The 16,614-nt window shown below is 45.2% G+C and overlaps 1 long non-coding RNA gene across 3 annotated transcripts in view; it reads right to left on the minus strand.

Annotated features, from left to right (window-relative positions):
- LOC141580543 (uncharacterized) overlaps positions 1-16,614 on the minus strand; it is a 40,310-nt gene that overhangs the window by 4,650 nt on the left and 19,046 nt on the right. For 2 of the 3 annotated variants that reach the window (XR_012512733.1, XR_012512731.1), the window contains one exon: positions 14,897-14,998. This is a non-coding gene — a long non-coding RNA (uncharacterized LOC141580543). Of the gene's footprint in view, positions 1-12,869; positions 14,999-16,614 lie in introns of those variants that run through there. The other variant, XR_012512732.1, reaches the window with a different exon arrangement.

Genomic DNA, 16,614 nt, shown 5'->3' on the forward strand with positions numbered 1-16,614 from the left:
AAGGCGCAGCTGATGGGATGTGGGCAATTAACTAACTACAGCAGGGCTTCTCTGCATCTAAAATAAGGAAATAAGCCAGGCGCAGTGGCTTACGCCTGTAATTCCAGCACTCTGGGAGGCAGAGGTGGGAGGATGACTTGAGTTCAGGAGTTCAAGACCAGCTTGGGCAACATAGCAAGACCCTGCCTCTATAAAAAAAATTTTAAAAAATTAGTTGGGCATGGTGGCACACACCTGTAGTTAAAGCTACTCGGGAGGTTGAGGCAAGAGAATCACTTGAGTCTAGGACGTGGAGGCTGCAGTGAGCTATGATTGCACCATGGCACTCCAGCCTGGGTGACAGAGCAAGGCCTTGTCTCATTAAATAAATAAATAAAAAGAAAAAGAAAATAACATGAAGTATTACCTTTTCTGAGCGTAACTCATTCTGATTCTTCAAAAAGAATAGAGATATATGTTTCAGGACCTGGAGAAGGGGAGTATTTCAAAGCATATTCCAAACTTCCCCTTCATTCTCCATCCGACACAGTACTTAACAATTCACTTACTTCCAGCTCGCTAAGCCCTCTCCCACAGAAAGACGGGAGACTAAGTTCCCTCCCTACATGATGACACAACCTCAGTGACTCTCTTCTAATGAAGAGAATATGGTGGAAATGATGCCAGGACTTCCAAGGCTGGGTTAAAGAAAGGAGTTACAGCTTCCATCTGAAGCTCTCTCTCTCTTTCCTCCCATCTTGAGATCCCTGAGTTAATATGTAAGAAATCCACAGTACCCTGAAGCCGCCATGCTGGAGAGAAGAGATAGAGAGAAGCCCAGGGACTCTCATCTGTTTGGGACTTCCCATCCCAGGTCCAGTGATGTGAGCAAGTGAGGCTTCAGATGACTCCAGTTCCCAGTTCTGGAGTCCTCCCAGCTGACATCGAGTCATCCCAGCGGAGCCAATTGAAATCTGGCCAAATTGCAAAATCATGAGCAAAGTAAATGCTGCTGTTGTTTTAATCTGAGGAACCAAGTAATTTGAAACTAAGAGTTTAAACTGGGTAACTTTAAACCAAGTAGAGCAGGGATGAACCCATTGAACCTTGTCCCCACTGAACCCTGCTGGATTGCAGATTCATGTGCAAAATAAACGCCGGTATGTTTTGGGATAGTGTGTTGTGCAGCCATAGTATCTTGAACTTCTATGATACCCATAATACTCACCTTCTACAGTCTTCTTTGTCAACAGAACTCAGATTTTGTTTGTGGTCAGCCATGTGTCCTACCTCAGGCAATAGATCAAGATTCATTGTGGCCACTCATGACAATTCTTTTTCTTTCCTTCTTTCTTTTTTTTCTCTGATGGAGTCTTGCTCTGTCACTCAGGCTGGAGTCCAGTTGCATGATCTTGGCTCACTGCAACCTCTGCCTCCCAGGTTCAAGCGTTTCTTCTGCCTCAGACTCCTGAGTAACTGAGATTACAGGCGCCCACTACCAGGCCCAGAGAATTTTTGTATTTTCAGTAGAGACAGGGTTTCATCATGTTGGTCAGGCTGGTCTCGAACTGCTAACCTTGTGATCCATGTGCTTCAACCTCCCAAAGTGCTGGGATTACAGGTGTGAGCCACTGTGCCAGGCCTAATCGTGACAATTCTATTTCATCTTTCTCAGCCTCCTTTCGGCAGTGGTGGCTGAGTGGTCCAGTTCTATTGAGGAAACCCAAATGGAAGCCTCTGTGTGTATGGAAATGCTTCTGGGGAAAGGCTGGCTTTCCTGATTGAAGGGGTCTTCCGGCTGTGAAACATCTTGCCGCCCTGAGAGAAGGCCAAGACAGCTGCAGCATGGGAGCCCTGACATCTGTGAACAACTGAACCAACCCCAGCAAGAGCTAATATCTGGAATTCTTGTAAGGTGAAGAATTTTCTAGATACCAAAGCCCTGGTGTGTGCATATATATATATACTCACAAAATAATTTGCCGGGATTCTTATTGGGATTGTCGTGAATCCGTAAGATCAACTTGGGAAGAACTCTCCATGAACATGGACTATCTCTCCATTATTGAGATCTTTGGTTTCATTCATCAGAATTTTGTAGTTTTCCTTATAAAGATCCGATATGCATTTATTCGATTTATACTTGTTTGTTTTTTCTTTTTTTTTTTTTGATGCTAAAATAAATGGCATTGTGTTTATAATTTAAATGCCACTTTTTTGTTGCTGGTATGTAGGAAAGCAGTTGACCTTTGTACGTTAACCTAGTATCTTGCAACCTTGCTACACACATTTATTAGTTCCAAGAGGGTTTTTTGTTAACTCTTTAGGATTTTCTACATAGACAATAATGTCATCTGCAAACAAAGACAGTTTAGTTTCTTCCTTCCCAATCTGTATAACTTTTCTTTCTTTCTTTGTCTTATCGCATTAGGTTGGACTTCTGGTGTAATGTTGAATAGTAGGGGTGAGAGTGGGCATCAAGGGCTTGGTCCTTCCTCCAGACTGCAGCTAGTTCTGTAACTCTCAAGAAACTTTCCATGTGCCCTGTGTCATGTAATCAACACCCCGTCTAATCTTCAAACAACACTGTATATTCCCATTTTACAGGCGGGGAAACTGAAGCTCAGAGAGGTTAAGTCACTTATCCAAGGTCTCACAGCTAGCAAGTGGCAAAAGCAGACCCCAGCCCATGTCTCCCCTACTTCATAGCCTGTGCCCTCGGCCACTCTGCTATCCTTCCTCTTTGGGATTTCCATCCAGATGCTGCAGCTACGGGCATCCTTGTCTTGAGCGCAGCACCCAGACCAAAACGAGCCACGGTGTGATAACAGTTGGTCAGCTCTGACCTGTTCTTTCCACTTCAGAAGATGCTGTCAATACCCCACCTGTATCTCACTGGCACTTACCATTCCCAGCTTCTTGCTGCAAGCACCTGCGAGTCTCTGCCCAAGGCCATTCCCTGTCTGCAGGAGCCTGCTTGGCCTGCTTGGTGGGCAAGGAGGGCCAGAACATGGATGCCCACAGGAGCAGGCTTCAGCCAACGATGGACTGGAATTGGTGGATAGAATCCAGTTTCCTCACCTTGCAGAAATGCATGGGGGATGCCTCTGAGGGTTTTTCTTTTTCTTTTTTTTTTTTTTTTTTTTTTTTTTTTGAGACAGAGTCTCATCTAGCTGGAGTGCAGTGGCGTGACCTCAGCTTACAGCAACCTCTACCTCCCAGGTTGAAGCGATTCTCCTGCCTCAGCCTCCTGAGTAACTGGGACTACGGGAGCCCAACTCCATACCCGGCGAATATTTTGTATTTTTAGTAGAGATGGGGTTTCACCATGTGGGCCAGGCTGGTCTTGAACTCCTGACCTCAGGTGATCCATCAGCCTTGGCTTCCCAAAGTGCTGGGATTATAGGCATGAGCCACTGTGCCCAGCCTCTCTGAGGGTTTTTCAACACAGTCTCCCAGAGGACCCAGTGTTCCCCAGCATTCATCTGCTCATCACTACTCCCTTTATTGACTTTCTTGCCTCCCTATTCATTTCTCCCTCCCACTTACTGGTGCCCTCTGGGATCATATCACAAGGACACTACTGGCACTCCAATCTGCGTCTCAGGGTCAACTTCTAGGGAGATCGAATCCAAGCCAGCCACCTCTGTAACATCCTGGATACGCCTCCAGTGGACCATGCCTCCCTAACACTCAGTCCAAAAAATCCAGGTAGAATTGACTCCACCTCTGGCTGCAAAAGTAGGCAGGTGGTTTTCACGAGTGGGCAATCAGAACGCTGCAGTACTTGGCCTTATTGACTGGGTCAGAGGTGGACACACAACCTGATAGGAGCCAATGAGATTCTGAGATTTTTCTGGAGCTGCTGAGAAAGACAGTCCTTCCACGGGTGTCTCTAACCTGTACCACCCACAGGATGCAGGGCTAGGGCTCTAGGAGCCATTCTGCTTAAAACAAGCTTTCCTGCCTTTGCTGTCTCTGAAGATAAACCATGTTTGTGACAGATTGCCATGACATTCCCATTCTTTACTGCTCCCGGGTCCATGCTTCTTGCCATGTAACTTACAAGTGTCCTCTTACTTTGAGCTCAGTACGTGACTTGTGTTGGCCAGTAGATGTGATGGGACTGAAATTGGCTATGATCAGACCTATCTGCATGTTTGCCATGGCCATGGAAAGTCTGCAGGCTGGGCTAACCCATAGGAGGATAAGAGACACGTGGAGTAAGGGCTTCTCAGTGGTCTCAGCCGAGACCGTCTAGATCAGCCAGCAGCCAACCTACACAGGAGCCCAGTCAACCGCTGCAGTGCAAGCAAGAAACACTTACTACTGCGTCCTGAGGAGCACTCTGGCTGCATTATACTAGCTGGATAATTGATTGATACAATACTCAGTTAAAAAGTTGAAGCCACACAGAAAAGGATGCAAAATTGAGTGAAGGCTGGGCATGGTGGCTCCTGCCCGTCATCCCAGCACTTTGGGAGGTTGGGAAGGGAAGATCAGTTGAGGCCCAGAGTTTGAAACCAGCCTGGGCAACACAGCAAGACTACTCTTTTATTTTTTTTCTTCTTAATTAAGTGAATATCATCTGAAATCTCAGTAGTAACCACTGGTGACATCCTGATGAACATACATGCACATGCACATAGACACACCCCACTTTTGTCAACGGGCTCACCCCATGCAAGTTAAGTGGTGTTGAGTGAAATCCCACCAGCTGGGCATCTTTCCATGTCCACGAATAGAGATCAGTGCTCAGCAAACCACAACCCTTGGGCCAAATCTGGCCCGCTGCTTGTTTTTGTACAGACCACAAAGGAAGGGTGGATTTTGCATTTTTAAGTGGTTATAAAAAATAAAAACAAGTATATATAGAGTTTCATTGGAACACAACCACACCCATTCATGTACAAATCATCTATATATGGCTGCCCTAGCAATACCAGGAAAGGGTAGAGGCCATGAGACCCACAAAGCCTAACGTTTACTCTCTGACCCTTTAGAGAAAACATTTGCCCACCCAAACATAGATAATAATCACTCATTTACTGGCAGCATACAACTCTACTGTGGGCATTTAACGAACTCCTTATTGACAGAGATTTAGGTTGTTTCCTACTTTTTGTTGTTGTTGTTGTTGAGATGGAGTCTCACTCTGTCCACCAGGCTGGAGTGTAGTGGGGAAATCTAGGCTTATTGTAACTTCTGCCTCCTGGATGCAAGCAATTCTCCTGCCTCACCCTCCCAAGTAGTTGGGATTACAGATGCCCACCGCTACACTCGGCTAATTTTTGTATTTTTAGTAAAGAGGGGATTTCACCATGTTGGCCAGGCTGGTCTTGAACTCCTGACTTCAAGTGATCCACTTACCTCGGCCTCCCAAAGTGCTGGGATTACAGGTGTGAGCCACCTCACCCAGCTGTTTCCTATTTTTGCTTATTTTAAACAGCACTGTGATGAACATACTTCATGAACATTTATCTTTGTGTACTTGTTTATTTCCTTAGGAAAAACACTGAGAAATGGAGTTGCTTCATTCAATTCATGTCATTGAAACAGACAAAACTAATAATCCACAGTGGTAGAAATGAGATGGGAGGGGCAAGGTCAACTGCCAAGAAGTAAAAGAAAGCTTTCTGAAGAGATGGAAATGTTCTAACCCCTTAGCCTCTCTTCTTCACTTGCCCTGCCATTTGTCCCTTAAAACACATTTGCTTTTTGGTGAGAGAGCTGTTTTATTAGAAATTTATTTCAGCAAGATGTATTGGTTGTCAACAAATGTGACCCTCTGCAAAAAGGAGATACAGGACCTCAGAACTGCTAACATAGAATCTGCAAGTTAAAAAATATGTTTTAATGATAAAAGTGTATCCTGCTACACACACACACACACACACACACACACACACAAACGCACACACCCACTCCTCCTCTCATATCCACAGGCACAGAATTAATGTCCCTTTGGCAAGATGGGGGAGGGTTCTGGGGCAAAGTCATTCATATTAGGATATTATGTCACCTCATAATGACGAACTCCCTTTGTTTGTGACAGCGTAGCTGGGAGGAAGTAGCCATGATGAAAGCACTAACGTTGGGGGTGGAGAGAGGAAACAGGGAAAGTCTAATAAGGTCTCAGGGCAATTGAAGGAGGCTATAGAACGTGATGGTTAAGCAAAGGTGTATATGACAATAAAATAAGTAGGAGGGAGTCTTGGAAAATAATCAGGCTGGTTTATTTCAAACCCTGTCACCCGGAGCCCTGGGATTCATTCATGCATTCATTCATTCAGTGAATATTTATTGATGCCTGTTCTGTGTCATCACATCCCAGGAGCTACGGACTGCAAAGGCGAACGAAACACATTCCCTGCTGCTGGAGGAAAGAGAGACCAAATAACTAGGATTCAACTTGGTCCTGGGTCTGAGGGGGAAATTTGGGAACAGAGGAGGTTTTCTAGAGGAAGGGTAAACCAAGCAGGCACTGATGGATGAGCAGGCAGTGGTGAAGGGATGGTATTGGTGCAGGCCTAAAGGGAAGAGCAAGTCCTGTGGCAACTGAAATGGGCTCAAGGCAGCTGATGGGGGTGGGGGTGAGAAGACAGGGTTCTGACCTAGAACTTTTGGATCAACAGCTTTTACGCCTTTTTTATTATAACCCATGGTAAGAAATGCGTTTTCTTTTTTGGTCCAGTAACAATCTCTCTCTCTCTCTCTCTCTCTCTCATTTATTTATTTATTTATTTAAGACAGGGTCTTACTTTGTTGCCCAGGCTGGAGTGCAGTGATGCCATCTTGGCTCACTGCAACCTCAACCTCCCAGGTTTAAGCGGTCCTCCTGCCTCAGCCCCCACAATAGCTGGGACTACAGAGGTGCACCACCATGCCTGGCTAATTTATTTTTTTTTTTTTTTGTATATTTTGTAGAGATGGGGATTTCACCATGTTGCCCAGGCTGAACTCCTGAGCTCAAGTGATCTGCTCGCCTTGGCCTCCCAAAGTTCTAGGATTACAGGCATACGCCACCACGCCTGGCCTCTCTCTCTCAATCTCTCTCTTTGTCTCTCTCTGCCTCTATCTCTCTCACTTTGTCTCTCTCTGCCTCTCTGCCTCTCTCTCTGTCTCTCTCTCTCTGTCTCTCTCTTTCACACACACACACACACGCACACACATCTATCTTCTATCTATCCGAAACAAAGATCTACAAAGCAGTACTTCAACCTGCAAGCAGCTATTTATTTTGCTATTTTATATTCTGCTCTGTTTTCAAAATGCTGATCAGAAGTGAAATCAGCAGTCACAAATTAGTACACATGATATGATTTCATTTATATGAAATTCTATAACCGGTAAAACTAATATATAGTGGTAGAAATGAGGTGGGTGAGGCAAGGTTGGCTGCAAAGACGTGAAAGAAAACGTTCTCGGGAGATGGAAACATTCTATGTCTTCATTAGGGTGGTAGTGACACGTGCATGTGCCTTTGTCAAAAATAAACACATAAAAATAAGTGCACATGAGGAAACTTTCTTGGGTGGTGGTGCTGTTCTATATTTTGATAGAGATTTGCATCGTACAGGTGAATGCATTTTGTCAAAACTCATCAAATGGTACACTTAAGATCTGTGAATTTCATTACATGTGAATTTTACATTAAAAACATGGACAAATGTTGAACTCTAGTTGGTGATATGCATGTCGATGTGTTAGAAGGAAGTGTTCTAGTGTCTACAGCTTACTTTTTCAAATGCATCAAAAAATAAGATAGATTGGTGGATGAACAGAGGAATGGAATGATTGACAGATATGTGATACAGTAGATATAACAAAATGTTAATCTATGTCAAGACAATTCAATGAGGAAAAACTAGTCTTGTCAGTAAATAATAAAAGGGCAACCTGATATCCACACACAAAAGACTGAAGTTTCTGGGTGCTGTGGCTCCCTCCTGTAATCCCAGCACTTGGGGAGGAAGAGGCAGGTAGGCCACTTGAGCCCAGGAGTTTGAGACCAGCTGGGCAACATGGCAAAACCCCATCTCTACAAAAAATACAAAAATTAGCCTGGCATGGTGGTGTGTGGCTGTAGTCCAGCTACTTGGGAGGCTGAGGTGGGAGGATCACATGTGCCTGGAAAGATTGAGGCCATAGTGAGCTCTGATTCCATCAGTGCACCCCAGCCTGGACAACAAAGTGAGAGACCCTGTCTCAAAAAAAAGTAAAATAAAATAAAATAAAATAAAATAAGAGGAATAATGAAGTTGTATCCTTACCTCACACCATACCATATACAAAATTGACTCGGCTGGGCACAGTGGCTCACTCCTGAAATCCCAGCACGTTGGGAGGCTGAGACCAGTGGATCACCTGAGGTCAGGAGTTTGAGATCAACCTGGCCAACATGGTGAAACCTCATCTCTACTAAAAATACAAAATTTAGCCAGGTGTGGTGGTGCATGCCTATAGTTTCAGCTACTCAGGAAACTGAGGCAGGAGAATTGCTTGAAACCAGGAGGCGGAAGTTGCACTCAGCCGAGATTGCACCATTGCACGCCAGCCTGTGTGGCAAGAGTGAAACTCCATCTCAAAAAAAAATTTTTTTTAACTCAAAATGGATCAAAAACCTGTATGTAAGAGCTAATCTATCAAACCCTAAAAACCACAGATGTAAATCTCCTTGACATTAATTTAGGTGGTAATTTCTTAGCTATGACACAAAAGTAGAAGCAATGAAACCAAAAACAGATAAACTAGACACCATCAAATTTCAAAGCTTTCATGCTTTAAAGGACACCATCAGGAAAGTGAAAAGAAAATCCAGAGAATGGAAGAAAATTTTTGCAAGTCATCTATCTGATAAGGGAACTATATCTAGAATATACAACAATTGCAACTTAATAGCAATACAACTATCCTTTTTTTTTTTTTTTTTTTTTTTTTTTTTTTTTTTTTTTTTGAGATGGAGTCTCGCTCTGTCACCAGGCTGGAGTGCAGTGGCATGATCTCAGCTCACTGGAACCTCTGCCTCCTGAGTTCCAGCGATTCTGCCTTAGCCTCCCGAGTAACTGGGACTACAGGTGTGCAACCCCACGCCCGACTAATTTTATTTTTTTATTTTAGTAGAGATGGGGTTTCACCATGTTGGTCTGGATGGTCTCCATCTCCTGACCTCCAGGTCTGCCCACCTGGGTCTCCCAACGTGCTGGGATTATAGGTGTGAACCACCACGCCCAGCCAACTATCCAATTTTTAAATGAGCAAAGGACTTGGATAGACAGTGCTCTGAAGATGAAATACAAGTGACCCAGGAGGAAGTAAAAGATGCTCAGGCTGAGTGCAGTGGCTCATGCCTGTAGTCTCAGCACTTTAGGAGGCCAAGGCAGGAGGATCGCTTGAGCCCAGGAGTTTGAGACCAGCCTGGGCAACATAGTAAGATCCCCATCTCTAAAAAAAATAAAAACAACCGGGTGCGGTGGTATGCACTTGTAGTCCCAGCTACTCGGGAGATGGACCCAGGACAATCGCTTGAGCCCAGGGCGTCAAGGCTGCAGTGAGCTGTGGTCGTGCCATTATACTCCAGCCTGGGTAACAGAGTGACCCTGTCTCAAATTTTAAAAGGAGCTCAACATCGTCAGGGAAAAGCAAATCAAAACCACAATGAGGTACTACTTTACACGCACTAAAATGGCTATCATCAGATAAGATAATAACAAGTGTGGATGAGGATGTTGAGAGATTGGAAATCTCATATAAAGATGGTGGAAGTGCAAAGTGGTGCCACCACTTTGGAAAACAGCCTGGCAGTTCCTCAAATGCTTAAACTTACAGTCACCATAGACCCAGCAATTCCATTCCTGGGTGTATGACCAGGAGAAGTGAAAACTTATCCACACAATGATCTGTTTGACCCAAATGTGCATCAACTGATAATGGATACATAAAATGTGATATATCTATACAAGGGACATTATTTGGTAATAAAGAGAAATGAAATACTCATGCATCTGTGATGTGAATGAACCTTGAAAATATAATGCTAAGTGAAAGAAGCCAGACAGGAAGGGTCACAAATGGTACAATTCTATTCATATGAAATGTCCACAAGAGAGGCAAATCTATAGAGACAGAAAGTAACTGACTGGTTGCCAGGGCTTGGAAGGTGGGAACAGGAGGGTGAGACGCTGATGGTTAAGGTGTCCAGGGTTTCTCCTTGGGAGCATGAAAATGTTCTAAAACTGTGGTGATAGGGGCCGGGCGTAGTGGCTCACGCCTGTAATCCCAGCACTTTGGGAGGCCGAGGCAGGTGGATCACAAGGTCAAGAGATCGAGATCATCCTGGTCAACATGGTGAAACCCCATCTCTACAAAAAATACAAAAAATTAGCTGGGCATGGTGGTGTGTGCCTGTAGTCCCAGCTACTAGGGAGGCTGAGGCAGGAGAATTGCCTGAACCCAGGAGGCGAAGGTTGCGGTGAGCTGAGATCGCGCCATTGCACTCCAGCCTGGGTAACGAGTGAAACTCTTGTCTCAAAAACAAAACAAAACAAAAAAAACTTTGGTGATATTTGCACAAATCTGTGAACACACAGAATCAAATGCAAAGGAATAAATTTGCTGGATATAGTGTCAAGTGCACAGGGCTTGTTCTATATTTTGATGGTTCTATATTTTGATGGTTCTATATTTTGATAGAGATTTGCATTGCACAGATGAATGAATTTTGTGAAAACTCATTAAATGATACATTTAAGATCTGTGAATTTCATTACATGTAAATTTTACATTTAAAAAATTATGAACAGGCCGGGCGTGGTGGCTCATGCCTATAATCCCAGCACTTTGGGAGGTCAAAGTGGGCGGATCACCTGAGGTCAGGAGTTCAAGACCAGCCTGGCCAACATGGTGAAACACCATCTCTACTAATAATACAAAAATTAGCTGGGCGTGGTGGCGGGCACCTGTCATCCCAGCTATTTGGGAGGCTGAGACAGGAGAATCGCTTGAACCCAGGAGGCGGAGGTTGCAGTGAGCTGAGATCATACCAGTGCACTCCAGTCTCAGCAACAAAGAGCCGAAAAAAAAAAATACGGACAAAAGGTGAACGCTAGTTGGTGACATGCATGCTGAAGTGTTAGTTCCAGCACAGTCATTTAAACAAGAAAGCCATTGAATTGTACACTTTACATCAGGCGTCCCCAAACTACGGCCTGCAGGCCCGCATGTAGCCCCCTGAGGCCATTTATCTGGCCCCCCGCCGCACTTCAGGAAGGGGCACCTCTTTCATTGGTGGTCAGTGAGAGGAGCACAGTATGTGGCAGCCCTCCAACGGTCTGAGGGACAGTGAACTGGTCCCCTGTGTAAAAAGTCTGGGGACGCCTGCTTTACATGGATGAATCACACGGTTTATGAATTGTATCTTAATCAAGGTGTTTAAAAATGTTAATGTAGGCCAGGTAAGGTGGCTCATGCCTGTAAGCCCAACACGCTGGGAGGCCGAGCCTGGTAGATCTCTTGAGCCCAGGAGTTGGAGACCAGCCTGGGCAACAAAGGGAAGCCCTGTCTCTTCAAAAAATACAAAAAATTAGCTGGGCATGGTGGCACATGCCTGTGGTCCCAGCTACTTGGAAGCCTGAGGTAGGAGGATTGACTGAGCCTGGGAAGTTGAGGCTGTAGTGAGCTATGATAACACCACTGCACTCCAGCCTCAGTGACACAGTGAGTCCCTGTCTCAAAATAAATACATATAATAAATAAAAACGTTTTTGTAGGTATGCTACCAAAAGCATGATTCATAAAAGAACAAAATTGACAAATTGCTCTTCATCAAACTATAACGCTTCTGATCTTCAAATGACACCATTAAGAAAATAAATCAAAGAAGCTGCAGACTGAGAAAATATTTGCAAATTATCTATTGAATCCGAGCCTTGTATCCAGAATTTATAAACAACTTTCAAAATTCAATAACAAGAAAACAAACAAGTCACTGGGCATGGTGGTCCATGCAGGTATCCCAGCTACTCAGGAGGCAGAGGCAGGAGGATCCCTGGAGTCTGGGAGCTAGAAGTGTTAGTGAGCTATTTAATATGATCGCACCACTGCACTCCAGCCTGGGCAGTAGAGCAAGACTTCATCGCAAAAAAAAAAAAAAAAAAAAAAAAAGAATCACAAGTCCCAATCCCACAACAAGAAGTCAGCCTGGGGAGATGGTAGAGGACAGTCAACCTTCTGGAAGTCACCAGTGTGGATGAAAATCACAGGGCCCCCCCAGCTTCAACAGTTAGGACTAGGCCAGACCCTGGATTTCCACTTGACTCTCTGGGTAGGGAGGGTTCCCTGTAATGACAGAGATCAACTTTCTCACCAGCCTTGTCTCTGGGGACACAGCCCTAGGCTCAACTTCATGTATTAGTAAAATCGGAAGGTGTTTCCTGCATCCAAGACAATTGTGGTCTGGAGAAAAATGTATCCATCCCTATTACAGCTGATTTATATATTGGAGTTACAGGTAATTTCAACTTATAAACGGGTTCATGAATAGGAAAATGTCCTGGTACTTAAAAGTGACGGTTCAGCCTGGCACAGTGGCTCATGACTGTAATCCCTGCATTCGGGAGGCCAAGGCGGAGGGATCACTTGAGGTCAGGAATTCAAGACCAGCCTGGCCAACATGGTGAAACCCTGTCTCTACTAAAAATACAAAATTAGCTGGGCATGGTGACCCATGCCTGTAGTCCCAGCTACTTAGGAGGCTGAGGCAGGAGAATGGCTGGAACCCAGGAGGTAGAGGTGCAGTGAGCTGAGATTGCACCACTGCACTCTAGCCTGGGTGACTGTTGGAAGCAGATGCTCGGTGCTACAAATAAAAATCAGCACTGAGACAAAGAATCTTTCAGCAAAGCAATTTTTACTTCCTGCAGGAAGAGTACTTTCACCAGCCATTTTGCCACGAGAGTACAACGTATAAAGGAAAAACAGATATATTTACCCTTTACGCATTTGGGGCCGTCCTTACTGCTGTGTCTGATCTCCGTTGGCTGGAGTCAGACCTCACAATTTAAACTAAAACCCGATTGGCTAACAACTTAAAACTTTTCTAAACAGGTAAAAGCAATGGAGAGCTGGGACGTGCCTGTGAGCACGTCCAGCACAGAGACCTTGGTTGAAGTACAAGGACATAGAATGTACTATGTGCCTGTAAGCATGTTTAACAGCTACATGGGATAGGGCTTAACAAAGTTATTAGCAAAAAGCAAGAAGGGTTTGAAGGAAGTTTTTACAACAAACTATTACTTCTAACACTTAGGAAACTTTGAAGAGGGACTTTCCTACTTCCTACAGTGACAAAAAGAGACTTCATTAAATAAATACGTAAAATAAAAGTGCAAGTTTGGACAACTCTCATTCAGACCCATTTCAGCCTTTTTTAAGAGCTGGTCTTCCCTACACAAAATGTTGAAGCACAGGATAAAACCTCTGGGTGTCTCCTATCTGCCTTATCTAAAGGCCTCTGTGCTCAGTATCAGAATGCTCACAGCTCTGGAATGTCTTTCATATTTCTTTGCCTTGCGTAGACCTTTTTCCTCTTTTGTCCACCTGGTGAACTCCTATTCATCCTTCAGTACCCTGCTGACACTGCCCCTCATCTGGGCATTAAAGTGTATGGGAGCCTTCTTGGATTCCTTCTCCTATGACAGACACAATGTTCTCTTTGTCCGCATTCCCACCAATCTGCACAAACAGCTCCAAATTGAGACCGGCTTTCTCTCTGGATATACGACACACCCTCGGAATTTGTTGTTATCAAATACAATTAAGTCTGATGCCAAACCCTCAAGCCCCAGAGGATAATAAATTGCTCTTAATGGTTGTCTGGATTCTTTCTGTGCCTATGGAGAAACAGAGGGTAAAACAGAGGATAGGGGATGGCGGTGTCCTAGGCAGCACAGACACTTAGAGGGGACCCTCTGCCTCTATCTGCAAGAGGCGCCATGGTGTGGCATTTTTCAGTTCCATCTGGTCCTGGAAGGTGGGGGCCCTCGAAGCTCCTTCCTAGCTTGGGCACAAGAGCCTGGCAGTGGCTGGGGGGTTTCACATCGTGGGGTGCAACCTCCCTTATAGCATCGCGCAGTCACTCCTGCCAGGGTCCTGGCGCCTCTCTAGGCACTTTGAGGCAACACAGCATTGTCGCACACTCCAAAATGCCCCACCCCCGTCTTCCTAGTTTGGGGAACGCGTCCCCAGCTGAGGCCCCAGCTCTTGCTCATGCCCCTCAACTCAAGCACCTTCTTCTGCTCCCATCCTCCCTGGGAGGTTTCACTGGAAACTCAAGTTTGGCCTGGCTGGCCCAGGAGAGGGGGCGAGGGACGCCGTGGCCAGACACTTTGTTGCTGACACCCTATGACTCCTAGATTAGCACTTACTTCACTCATGATGTGGCAGTGATTTATTTTACCCCCTGGGCCTGCCTCTGAGCTATGAGTCTTTTGAGACCGAGGCAGGTCTCACTGAGCTTGATCTCCAAAAGGCCAAGCATGGGCTTTCTAACTGGGGGCCTGGGGGCCAGGGGGAAGAATTTTTTTTTTTTTTTTTTTTTTTTTTTTTTTTTTTTTTTTTTTTGCTGGAGTAGGGGTGGAGGCAAGTTTTTATAGCTTCTCTGAGCCTGTTTCTTTGCCTATAAAGTGAGGATTGCAATAATATGGATCTTGTTAGTAGTATTTTTGAGATGAATTAAGCCAGTGCATGTTAACCCTTTAGACAATGTCTAACATGTATTCATAGCACAATTCATGCTAGCTGTCATGATTACTTTTCATCACCATCACTGTCACTTGTAGTGGATGTCTGGTTGCCTACCAAGTAGTAGTACTCCGGCTCCTTTTTTCCGCTACAGAGACTAAAATTGCAAGATACTTACCTTCCCAGTCTCCTTACAGCTGGAGCACCTGTGGGTGACCCAATCTTGGGCAATGGAGCTTGAATGAAGTGTGCAGGAGGCTTCTGGGAAATATTTTCCTCTCTGATAAAAAGAGAGAGATAGAAAGAGATTTTTGGACATTGTCTCAGAGGGAGGAGATCCTAGGAGCTGTGGCAGCCATCTTTCGACCATGAGGTCAGAGCCAAGGGTAAAAGCCAACATGCTGAAGATGTCAGAGCAGGGGCTTTTATAAGATCGTTGAGTATCTGCCCCAGCCCCAGAAACTCCTACCTTGGAACACTTTGCTAAATTCGATCTGAAATATCTTTATTAGGAAAGCCATTTTTAATTGGGATTAGCACTGGGGGTTAGCAGTGAAAGTATTTGCACATTGCTAACTGCTAAGTGAAAGGATTAGCACACTGGGATTAGCAGCTGAAAGTATTTGGAAATTTACAACGGGTAACTGCTGGAAGAAAGTAGCTGGGTCCCGATGGAAATCCTGAACTCTGGAGGCCCAGGTAAGTGGGCTTTTGGTGAGGGCCTCTCTACTCCCCAGCCCCCAACTCTCCCACCCAGTCCCAGATGAGAACAATAGCTGGTGGCCAACTTAGGTCACGGATGGGTGATGCTTCTTGGCCTACTAATAGGTGCTTGGCCTCACGGGCAGTTCTGCAGTCGATCTGTGGAAAAGTGAGTACAGGAAAAAACAGCACAAAAGGACGAGAAAGAAGACGGGGAGAGAGGAATCACTCATAAGGGAATGACCCCCAAATCCCCAGGCTTTATTTCTGCCGCACAGCCTGGTTCATTTGCTCTGGGACACTCCATCATCAAATTGTAACATGGTTTCAACCTGCTGTGGGCTGGCAGAGGAACCACCGCGTATCATCTAACCCGGTTTCATCAGTATTTTTAATTAGTTTTTGGCAGGGTGTTCATTCTCTCATGCTGGAGACACTACCTCTCTGTGTCGCTGAGAGAAGGTGGGGGTGGGGCTATGCTTCTCTTATTTCTGGTTAATTTTGTGGCTAGAAAAAATTTCGTGGGAAAGACAAATGCACAACATATTTTTACCACATCAACTACCGGTCCCATCATGATGCAGGATGTTGCAGGAATCACTGATATGCACCTTGTACAGGTTGATGTCACGCTTACTTCTTGGTCTGCAGGTTAAAAACAAGCTAGACACGAGGCGTGGTGTTAACACTGAGTGCAAGTTAAGGCTGAGTGCAATGGCTCACGCCTGTAATCCCAACACTTTTTTGGGAGGCTGCAGGAGGGCAGATCATTTAAGGTCAGGAGTTCGAGACCAGCCTGGCCAACACGGTGAAACCCCCATCTCTACTAAAAGTACAAGAATCAGCCAGGCGTGGTGGCGGGCCCCTAGTCCCAACTACTCGGGAGGCTGAGGCACAAAAATCGCTTGAACCCGGAAGGTGGAGGTTGTCGTGAGCTGAGACGGCATGACTGCACTGTAGCCTGGGTGCCAGAGTGAGACTCCATCTCAAAACCAAAACCAAAAAAACATGTTAAGGATATGATCACTTTCCTGGAGCCAAGAAATACCATTTCTCAGCCCCAACGTGTGCTCTCTCTCCATTCACATTTCTTTACATGTGGCTGTGGTTCATCTCTAGTACCGATTGTCCTCTTTTCGGCCACTCTACTCAAACCACGCTTTCTAGGGTCAACTATGACAGTGTCACCAAACA

Source organism: Saimiri boliviensis, chromosome 12 (assembly GCF_048565385.1).
Source record: "Saimiri boliviensis isolate mSaiBol1 chromosome 12, mSaiBol1.pri, whole genome shotgun sequence".
Classification (NCBI taxonomy): Eukaryota; Metazoa; Chordata; class Mammalia; order Primates; family Cebidae; genus Saimiri; species Saimiri boliviensis.